Source organism: Amblyraja radiata, chromosome 14, assembly GCF_010909765.2.
Source record: "Amblyraja radiata isolate CabotCenter1 chromosome 14, sAmbRad1.1.pri, whole genome shotgun sequence".
In the NCBI taxonomy this organism is placed as follows: domain Eukaryota; kingdom Metazoa; phylum Chordata; class Chondrichthyes; order Rajiformes; family Rajidae; genus Amblyraja; species Amblyraja radiata.
In genome coordinates, this window is record NC_045969.1 from 53,969,777 (window position 1) to 53,981,923 (window position 12,147).

Here is a 12,147-nt window from a genome sequence, read left to right on the forward strand (position 1 = left end):
CCCCCCCCCGGACACTCCTCCCACAGGAAAAACACTATGTCTGTATATATGCTAATGTAAATATTTATTCAAATCATATGCTATGTCGCTCTTCCAGGGAGATGCTAAATGCATTTCGTTGTCTCTGTACTGTACACTGACAATGACAATTAAAGTTGAATCTGAATCTGAATCTGAATCTGATCTAGTGGAGGCATTCAAAAGAGAGTTAGATAGAGCTCTTAGAGCTAGCGTAGTCAAGGGATATGGGGAGAAGGCAGGAATGGGGTTCTGATTGTGGATGATCAGCCATGATCACATTGAATGGCGGTACTGGCTCGAAGGGCCGAATGGCCTATTCCTGCACCTATTGTCTATGTATCTATATACAGGTATAACTATGCACACACACACCCATTCCCCACACACATACACATACTCACACTCACACCCACACCCACACTCACACCCACGCTCACACTCACATCCAGACTCACACTCACACTCCATGCACATGAACACTCCACTCACATCCAGTCTCACACTCACACCTACACTCTTATCCAGTCACACTCACACCTACACACAGTCTCATACTTACACTCACAACCACTCTCACACTCACAACCACTCTCACACCCCCATACACATTCACCGCCTGCCAATACTGCAGATTCCAACATGCCCACCAGTGTCCACACACGCAGTCCTATGAACAGTGCCTCCTGCTGGTCGATGGGTGAAGCACTCTCCCTTGTATCGTTCCTCTTGCTGTAGTGCATTTACTATTCTCATCTCACTAAATACCTGGGTTTCCCAGTGAGCACATCCTCAGCTGGGAATCGTTTCCAAACCCGTTGCATCACCATCGGGCCCCTCATAATTTAGATATCTCAGTGCTTGGATCTTAATCGTGTTGGTATAATTTAGCTGGGAATAGAATCTTGGATAGTTGATCTTTAGTTAGTGTCAGCATTTATAATTGCAGCCGTGTGTTGAGATTGATGCAGTTTGTCAACGTACGATGTTGGGACCAGCGGATTATCCAGACTATTCTTTGCCTTTCAATCCAACCACATATTTTTCAAATTTTGTCGAACTATCTTATGCACTTTAACATCCTTTAGATTATTAAATGTTCCCTTCAGACCTCACACAGCAGCTGATAACACCCATGTCATGGAGTCATAGAGCATGGAAACAGGCCCTTCGGCCCAACTTGTCCATGTCGACCAAGATGCCCCAACTAAACTGACCCGCCCACTCTACACTGTCCGACCTTTGCACCTGTATATGGATCGCAGGGGTTGTCAGGGATATGGGCCAAATGCAGGCAAAAGGGACTAGCCCAGTATGGGTCGGCATGGACACGGTGGGCCGAAGGGCCTGTTTCCGTGCTGTACGGCTCAGTGACTCTGTGGAAGAGCTTTCACTTCTCATGGGAATGGATGCTTGTGTGGTTTAGTTTAGTTTATTGTCACATGTACCGAGTTAGAGTGAAAAGCCTTTGTTGCGTTCCTTCCCGTCAGCGGGAAGACAACACATGGTTTGGTATCAGCGGCACTGTCCCATTCTCACTACAGCCCGGCCTTGAGTGAGGTTCTCACACCAGCCCTGCCTCCCCCATTATCAGTCTGTGTTACAGACAGAGAGATGAACAGATGTCCGCTCTCCTTCCTCTGTGCCCGTGACCTGGATTACAGTTTTTGTCAATCGCTTTGACACTAGTTTCAGAACCTTGATGTCATTTTTCACAACTCTAGATACAAAACTCACAACCAATGATCAAAATGCACTTTTTTCAAAACTCTAACACTTTTTCCAATTTCTTGGATACAATTCACATAAACCAAAGATCATTTGTCCATTGAACTATAATCACCTGTTCAAAATGACACAACTTAACATCAAAGTATAACCATTTCAAAATGCAATTCACACATTACATTTGAGATGACTGTCTATTCATTTCATTACAATAATCTAACTATCAATTGATACAACTGCTCAAAATGACAAGTAACTGTTGCATTACTCTTAAAGCATAGTCTTATGGAAACTGAGGATGAGCATGTTCAGATCATGAAAGTTTCAGGATGACCACAATGTTTGACACCACATCTGACACCAATTCGTTACTGATGATTGATCTGACCTTGTGGTATGGGTGTAAGTGGCATCCACAACAACATCTGTAGTGATACAACATGGAGCAGGCAGGTGGGCACCATAGAGGTCAAGTAGGAGAAGGAAGTGGAGGAAGAGGAGGAAGACGTGGTCAAAGGAATGGCAGGGGACAAGCACCCCTTTTGAGAGGTGGCCATGGGCCCCGTTTGAGAGGTGGCCATGGGCCCCGTTTGAGAGGTGGCCATGGGCCCCGTTTGAGAGGTGGCCATGGGCCCCGTTTGAGAGGTGTGGGGGAACGGGGTCGAGGACAAGGACCAAGACAGCAACGGCAAAGAGTCTCCAATGAGATTAGAGCAATGGTTGTAGATCATGTCATCAATCATGGCATGACAATGATTGAGGCAGCGAGAATGATACAACCAAACCTTAGAAGATCAACCGTGGCCTCAATCATTAGAACTTTCCGCAATGAGAACCGGTAAGTCTTCAGCATGCACTACAGTAAACATTACAGTACTGTAGGCTACTCTTACTGTAATTGTCAAATGATTGTACACTGCATGCCAATGTGCAGCACAGAGTAGGTAATGTGACTATGAAAATGTGTTCTACAGTATGATGACATGTTCTTCCTGTCATATTCCCTACAGAATTGAGACTAGACCCAATAGTGGAGGCAGAGGCAGACTCCTCACTGAGGAACAGGAACGGGCTGTGGTCAACATGGTCCGGGCCAGAAATGACATTCGGCTTAGAGAAATCAGACAGAACATCCTGGACGATGAAGATCTCTTCAGGAATGTGGAAGCCATAAGTTTGCCGACCATTGCACGTGTTCTGAAAAGGCACCAGGTGTCCCTCAAACAGTTGTACCGTGTGCCTTTTGAAAGAAATGAAGACAGAGTGAAGCAACTGAGGATTGAGTATGTTCAGGTATGTTCAGTTCCATGATGCCTGTTTGTGAAGAATTCCCCATCATTGTACTGTAATCAATACTGTACAGTAATTCTCTTTCCAACATGTCTTTTTGTACATAGAGGGTGATGGCCCTGGATGCGGATGACAATCATCACAAATTTGTTTTTGTGGATGAGGCAGGCTTCAACCTGGCCAAGACAAGGAGGAGAGGGTGAAATTTAATTGGCCAGCGGGCAACCATACAAGTACCTGCACGACGTGGGGCCAACATCAGTATGTGTGCGGCGATATCAGAAGATGGTGTGGTAGGGCGTAGATCTCTGATTGGCGCATACAATGCAGAGCTCCTTGTTGCATTTCTTGATGAGCTAACTCTAGTCTGTAGAGCTGTTGGTGTAATTTATGTCATTGTGTGGGACAACGTCAGGTTCCACCACGCTCATCTGGTGCAGGCATGGTTTCAGGCCCATCCACAGTTCCTCACTGTGTACTTGCCCCCATACTCTCCTTTCCTTAACCCCATTGAGGAATTTTTCTCCACATGGAGGTGGAAAGTGTATGATCGGCATCCGCATCAACAAGTGACCCTTCTTCAGGCCATGGACAATGCCTGTGATGACATTACAGCAGACCAGTGTCAGGCCTGGATTCGCCATGCGCGAAGGTACTTTCCAAGATGTTTGGCAAACGAAAACATCTATGCGGATGTGGATGAGAACCTGTGGTCAAATCCACAAGACAGGGTTGATGGGGATGACGAGTGATTGTTGATCCTTTGTTTAGCTTTTTTTTCTTACTGTACAGTAGCCAGGTGAGGAACACGGTAGTTTGTTTTGCAGGACTTTTTTTTTGTTTTGTTACAGTAATTGTTGCTTTCATTCAACCTATGTTGTCATCTAGTTTGTATTCATCAATAAATGTCAGCTTTGTTCAATGATTCCACTGTGTCTGTGGTATTCTCTCTACTAATCCTTTTACAGTGACATTATGTGTAGCACAGGATGAAACATGTATCACATATTTTGTACTACAATATTTAATGGTTGTACAAACAACTAAACAGTGAAACTATGTGTATGTTGTGTGTGGGTGATCAAAAGAAATGTCCCTATGGTATTTCATGATAAATGAGTTGTTTGAACCAATGATTCTGTGAGTGCAAGCTTTCTTTAAAGATATGAATACACAATGCAATGTTTTGAACGTTGGACAGCCTGTGATACAAGTGGTGACCTTTTTGAGTTTTGTATCTAGAGTTGTGAAAAATGACATCAAGGTTCTGAAACTAGTGTCAAAGCGATTGACAAAAACTTAAGATAGATAGCTGAAAGCAGGTCAGATATGGAACTGTTGATCAAAGATCTTAGAGCTATAAGATCTTTGCTGTTGATAGTAAGACTCTGGTCTGAACAGCCCAGTGGAACCTGTTTCCTGTCACCACTGGATAGGGTTTGTGTTTGTTACAACAAACGGCTTTGAAACAAGTAACAAGAAAATATTTAAACAGAAGGGAACATCTGGCGTGAGTCTGGATGGAGGTTGAGGAAAGATTCCAGTGTGGGACAGTCCCTACAACTCTGGTCCAGTGAAAAGCTTTTTGTTGCGTGCTATCCAGTCAGCGGAAAGACTAGACATGATTACAGTCTAGCCGTCCACAGTGTACAGATACAGGATACAGTGAATAATGTTTAATGCCAGGTAAAGCCCAGTAAAATCCAATTAAATATAGTCCGAGGGTCTCTGTTGAGGTAGATGGAAGGTCAGGACCGTTCTCCAGTTGGTGAGAAGATGATTCAGTTGCCAGTTGGAAGAAACTGTCGCTGAATCTGGAGGTGAGAGTTTTCACTCTTCTGTACCTCTTGCACACCCACACGCCACATGCACCCACCCATACCATCACACACTCTTGCACACGAACGCACACGCACACACGCGCGCACACACACACGCGCACACACACACACCCATACGTGAACACACACTTGAACACATACACGTGCGCACACACACACACGCACACGCACGCACGCACACGCACACGCACACACACACACGTGAACAAACACTTGAACACATACACGTGCGCACACACACATGCACACACACACACGCATACGCACACACACGCACACGCGCACACAGACCAGGATCTCTTGCCCAAAGATCTTATAGATGGGTTACTCTCACACAAACGTGTAGTACGCTCATGGGCGGATTCATGGGTGATTATATGATCCATTTTAGCAACCAGCCCCCGCCATCTTGTTCCGCCATCTTGCTCCGCCATCTTGTTCCGCCATCTTGCTTCCGGCCAAAGATCGGATCTTTGTTTCCGCAGCGGGGAGAAGGAGTGTGGGGCCCGGGGAGAGGGTGTGTGCGGCCCGAGGCAGCGGGGAGAAGGAGTGTGGGGCCCGGGGAGAGGGTGTGTGCGGACCGGGGCAGCGAGGAGAGGGAGTGTGCGGCCCGGGAAGAGGGGCATAGGAGGGAGGGGAGACATTGTAGTGAGGGGGCAGGCGAGGGAGTGCCGGGGGGGGGAATACGGCCTAGTGTGTGTGAAGTAGCGGGGAGGTTTACAATGTTTCTTATTTAATGTCCCTTGTCTAGTCTGAAATAAAGTTCATTATTGGATCAGAAGAAATATGATTGTGTGTGTTCTATGATTATATACATTTATATCATTTTCATGTATGTGTGTTTATAAACATTTTATTCTCTAACAAGAATTAACAGAATTATGAACTAACAGAATTATGAATCTAACCCTATATCACACACAAAAGCTTCCCCCGCAATGTCAATCACCCTGCGAGTCGGGTCGTTTCCGGTTACTACAAAATCAACTCAAACACTGCTTGTGAGCCATTTAAAAAGAAATGATTTAAAAAACATTAAAAAAGACAATTACCAGAGTCAAATTTTATTCTTGACAAGAAGTATGAACTGACAGAATTATGAATCTAACCCTATATCACACACACAAACTGTTGCCCCGCAACATTGATTACACGGCGAGTCGGGTCGGGTCAGGTAGGCTCCGGTTACTAAAATGGGCGGGGAAAAATGCCCAGGATCCCCTCCATAGCGTACTACACGTCAGCCCATTGTATTTCACAGGAGTGACCTATCTTGCTCCGCTATAAGATCTTTGCTCTTGCCTATTGCCACCCTCTGTGCTTCTTGCCTCCCTCCCCCCTCCCATCACACTCCCAGCTACAATCTATCTCTATCTCCAGCTCCACGCCCACCTGTCCCACCTGCCCCACCTGCCCCACCTGTCCCACCTGTCCACCAGTCTACCTGCCCCACCTCCACCTGCACCTGACCATCTCCACCTGTCCAGGTGATAGTGTGGTCACCTGTGGACATAGATCCCTAACTTCTCTCCACACTTAGACAATCCCTGGACATCCACAGACCATGGAACAGTACAGCAGAGGAACAGGCCCTTCAGCCCACTGTGTCTGTGCTGACCATAATGTCAGTCTAATTAATCCCATCTGCCTGCATGTGATCCATACTCCTCCATTCCCTGCATATCCATGTCGATTTAAAACCTCGCAAACGCCACTATCATGTCTGCCTCCAGCACCACCCCCCTGATCGTGTGTTCCAGGCACTCACCACCCTCTGTGTAACATAAACTTGCCCTGTAAACTATCCCTCTCACCTCCAAGCTGTTCCCTCTAGTATTTGATGTTTGTGCCCTTGGAAACAGACTCTGGCTGTCTACCTATCAACACCTCTCAGAATGTTATAAACTACCATCAGGTGGTCCCTCTGTGTCTGACACCCCAGAGACAACAATCCACGTTTGTCCATACATGGTCTTGTTCACCTCAATACGGTCACCTACGCTCCAAAGAACAGAAGTCCCAGACAGTCCAACCTCCCCCTTTACTCAACCTCGCAAACCCAGGTAACGTCCTGGTTAATCTCTTCTGCTTAAAGACATCATTCCTTTTGCAGAGTGACCAGAACTGCACACAGTACTACACGTGTGGTCTCACCAATGTACAGCTGCATCATGTTCAAAAGGGAACTGCAGATGCTGGAATATCGAAGGTACACAAAATTGCTGGGGAAACTCAGCGGGTGCAGCAGCATCTATGGAGCGAAGGAAATAGGCGACGTTTCGGGCCGAAAACCAGCTGCATCATGATGTCTGAATGCTGGCACTCAGCACCATTGCCAACGGAGGCAAGTTTGCCAAACGCCTCCTTCACCCTGTCCACCGGACTCGACACTTTCAGGGAACCATCCTCCTATAGGTCGTAAGTCATAAATGATAGGAGCAGAATTAGGCCATTCAGCCCATCAAGTATATTCTGCCTTTCAATCATGGCTGATCTATCTCTCCCTCATAACCCCATTCTCCTGCCTTCTCCCCATAACCCCTAACATCCGTACTAATCAAGAATCTATCAATCTCTGCCTTAAAAATATCCACTGACTTGGCCTCTACAGCCTTCTGTGGCAAAGAATTCCACAGATTCACCACCCTCTGACAAAAGGAATTCCTCCTCATCCCCTTCCAAAAGGAACGTCCTTTAATTCTGAGGCTACGACCTCCAGTCCTAGACTCTCCCACTAGTGGAAACATCCTCTCCACATCCACTCTATCCAAGCCTTTCACTATTCCGTACGTTTCAACGAGGTCCCACCTAATTCATCAAAACTCCAGCGAGTGCAGGCCCGGAACTCTTCATATGTCCACCCAGATCTCTCTGTTCCACACTCCCCAGGGCTCTACATTCGCTGCTGTAGATCCTCTGATGTTTGGTGTCTCCCAGTGATCCCAAAATGTTGCCTCCGCCAACGTGTACATGAGGTCTCTCCATTCTGAAGCTTTACAAGCTCCTACCCAAAGAAACTGGTTGGAAGCCACAATTCAATGGCCATTGGTCCATCAATGGTCAATGGTCAATGAATGGTCAATGAATGGTCAATGAATGATCAATGAATGATCAATGGTCATTGGTCAATGGTCATTGGTCCATCAATGGTCATTGGTCATTGGTCCATCAATGGTCAATGGTCAATGAATGGTCAATGAATGGTCAATGGTCATTGGTCCATCAATGGTCAATGGTTTCTTTATTGTCACGTGTACCAGGTTCAGTGAAATACATTTTTTTTTGTAAACAGGGAATTGTGAGGTGTTGCATTGTGGGAAGTCGAACATGGGCAGGACCTACACTGTGAATGGTAGGGGTCTGTGGGGGATTGTAGAGCAGAGGGATCTAGGAGTGCAGGTGCATGGTTCCTTGTAGGTGGAGTCGCAGGTAGATAGGGTGGTCAAAATGCCAATTGGCACATTGACCTTCATCAGTCAGAGTATTGAGTATAGAAGTTGGGAGGTCATGTTGCAGTTGCATAAGACGTTGGTGAGGCCGCATTTAGAGTATTGTGTTAGATCTGGGCACCATGTTATAGGAAAGATGTTATCAAGCTGGAAAGGGCACAGAGGAGATTTACAAGGATGTTGCCAGGACTAGATGGTGTGAGCTATAGGGAGAGGTTGAGTAGGCTGGGTCTCTATTCCTTGAAGGACGAGGGGTGATCTTATAGAGGTGTATAAGATCACAAGAGGAATAGATCAGGTAGATAAACAAAGTCTCTTGCCCAGAGTAGGTGAACCGAGGATAAGAGGAAATAGGTTTAAGGTGAAGGGGAAAAGATTTAATAGGAATCTGAGGGGTAACGTTTTCACACAAAGAGTGGTGGGTGTATGGAACAAGCTGCCAGAGGAGGTAGTTGAGGCAGGGACTATCCTACCGTTTAAGAAATAGTTGGACAGGTACATGGATAGGACAGGTTTAGAGGGATATGGGCCAAACACGGGCTGGTGGGACTAGTATAGCTGGGACATGTTGGCTGGTGTGGGCAAGTTGGGTCGAGGGGCCTGTTTCTACTCTGTATCACTCTATGTCTCTATGACTAAGAGGGAGTGGCCAGGGTGTCTCATCTTTGATTATGTTGCTGGCCTTGGTGAAGCAGCATGAGGTATAAATGGAGTTAATAGAAGGGAGGTTGGTCTGTGTGATGGTCTGGGCTACATCCACCATTCGCGCTTCTCCTGAATGCTTTTCTGCAAAAGCAGAAGGCCATTCAGGAAAGATACATAGTGCTGGAGTAACTCAGCGGGTCAGGCAGCATCTCTGGAGAACATGGATAGGTGACCTTCCATCCCTTCTCTTCATGACCCTTCTCCTCTTCAGGTCATTCAAGAGATCATCCCTGTCTTGGCAATGACTTCACTCTCTCAGTGAGGAACGGGTCTCCTCTAGGTTCCACACAAAACCATGTGTTCTGGCAATGAAGCGATGTGCAGAAGGAATCTTGTGTTGCAGGAGTGTTGAAAGATACTGGAGAAAGTAGAGTGTGTGATTGCAACACTAACATTGTTCCAGAGACTCTCTGCTGAGAATGAAGGTTCCATTATGGACCATGGAGCCTGTGGGGAACCCATGGTGGGTTCTTGGGTTGAGATGCCAGTTTAGCCTGCGGTTAATGCAGGAGTGCTTCTTCTCACTGGAGTTGAAGCGAGTTGCAGGAAGACAGCTAGGAGAACCATCAAGGGGTGGATTGGCCCTTCACTTATCTGCTGGTACCCATCATGTGTGCAGCATTTTTGTGGAGAGCACTGGACATAAAGCCCTCTACTAACAGTGGCTGGCTGATGAGTCAACACTTCCTTGCTGAGGATTTTCGGTAGTGCTCAAGGGCACACTCAACCTTTGCTGATCATACTCCATACAATTAACTCCTCCCTATCAACTGCTACTGTCCCTACATCTCTCAAAACAGCTTCTGTCACCCCGATTCTAAAAAAAACAGGTTCTGATCCAAACAATCCAAATAACTACCGCCCCATCTCCAACCTCCCATTCATCACTAAACTTCTGGAAAGGACAGTAGCGACACAACTTCAAGTCCACCTTCAAAACAATAACCTCTATGAACCATTTCAGTCTGGTTTTCGCCACAATCACAGCACTGAAACAGCCTTGGTAAAAATTACAAATGATCTCCTTCTCGCAGCTGACACCGGCCACTTATCCATCCTGATCCTCCTCGACCTCACAGCAGCCTTTGACACCATCTCCCACCCAATTCTTCTGGAACGTCTATCTGCCACCGGCATCAACAACAATGCACTACTTTGGTTCAGGTCCTATCTACACGACAGAAAACAGTTTATCCAGGGAAATAAAGTCACATCCATAACTGCCACAGTCACCCATGGTGTTCCTCAGGGATAGGTGCTGGGGCCACTGCTTTTTATCATATATTCAACCTCTTGGCAATATTCTCCGTCATTTTGGAATCAATTGTCACTGCTACGCCAATGATGCACAACTTTACCTCTCCACAAAACCGAACACCTCCCTTCCCCCAACTGCCCTCACCACCTGTCTTCAAGCTATTAGCAATTGGATGTCACTCAACCTTCTAAAACACAATGGAAATAAAACAGAAATCATGCTAATTGGCTCAAAGTCCACACTCTCCAAAACCCACCCGTTCACCATTTCAGTTGATGGCTCACCCATACCCACCTCCTCCCATGTCAAAAGTCTCGGCGTCATTCTGGACAGTACACTTTCCTTTGGCCCCCACATCAGCAATATCACACGCTCTGCATACTTTCATCTCCGCAACATCTCCAGGCTCCGCCCCTCCCTCTCCAAAGACAATACAAAAGTCCTCATCCATGCTCTGGTCACATCCCACATCGATTACTGCAACGCCCTCCTCACTTGCACCTCCAATTAACGTCTTCATCGCCTCCAATGCATTCAGAACTCTGCAGCCCGGATCATCACCCGCACCAGATCATCGGACCACATCACACCCATCCTCACTCAGCTCCACTGGCTCCCTGTGCACCACCGGATTAACTACAAGATTTTACTGCTGACCTTCAAAGCCCTACACCACCTTGCTCCCCAATACCTCTCTGACCTGCTGCTACCATACATTCCTTCCCGGTCACTTCGTTCCTCCTCAGCTGCAATTTTAACTGTCCCCACATTTAGACTCAGCACCATGGGTGCCAGAGCCTTCAGCTGCTCTGCCCCACGTCTCCCACCTCCCATCCGTCACCTGGACACTATCGATCAATTCAAATCACAACTCAAAACACACCTGTTTAGATTAGCATACCCGACATAACTTCCACCATGTTCACCCTGATTTTAATGACTTAAAATGTTTTGTGTATTTTTTTTTTGTTTGTTTTTTTTGTTTTTTAATCAACTTGATTTTAATATTGATAAATGTACTGTTAATTTATGTCCTTTAATGTGTACTTGGGTGTCCAGAAAGGCGCAGCAAATAAAATGCATTATTATTATTATTATTATTATACGATAATGGACAATTGAAGAGGACTTTAGAAACACACAGGGGAAAGTTTCTGGGGCTTTATCAACATGGGTTTTAGTGGTAAAGCTACTGCCTTAGAGCAGCAGAGACCTGGGTTCCATCCATCCTGATGTATGATTAGTTTAGTTTAGTTTAGAGATACAGCGCGGAAACAGGCCCTTCGGCCCACCGAGTCCGTGCCGACCAGCGATCCCCGCACATTAACACTATCCTACACACACTAGGGACAATTTACAATTATACCAAGCCAATTAACCTACAAACCTGTACGTCTTTGGAGTGTTGGAGGAAACCAAAGATCTTGGAGGAAACCCACGCAGGTCACGGGGAGAACGTACAAACTCCGTACATACAGCACCCGTTGTCGGGATCGAACCCGGGTCTCTGGAGCTGTAAGCGATGTAATGCAGCAACTCTACCGCTACACCACCGTGCTGCCCAATGTCTATATGGAGTTTGTACGTTCTCCACGTGACCTGCGTGGGTTTTCCACCGGTGCTCCAGTTTCATATCACATTCCAAAGACGTACTTGTTAGAAGGTTAATTGGCTTTGGTAAAATTGTAAATTGTTCCTACTGTGTGTAGGGTAGTGTTAATGTGCAGGGATTGCTGGTGGGTGTGGACTCGGTAGGCTTCCGGGCCTGTTTCCACACTGTATCTCGAAACTAAACTAAAAGATCAGCAAGTTTTGCAGACAGAGATCACTCATGAACATTTTAAATATATTATCACAC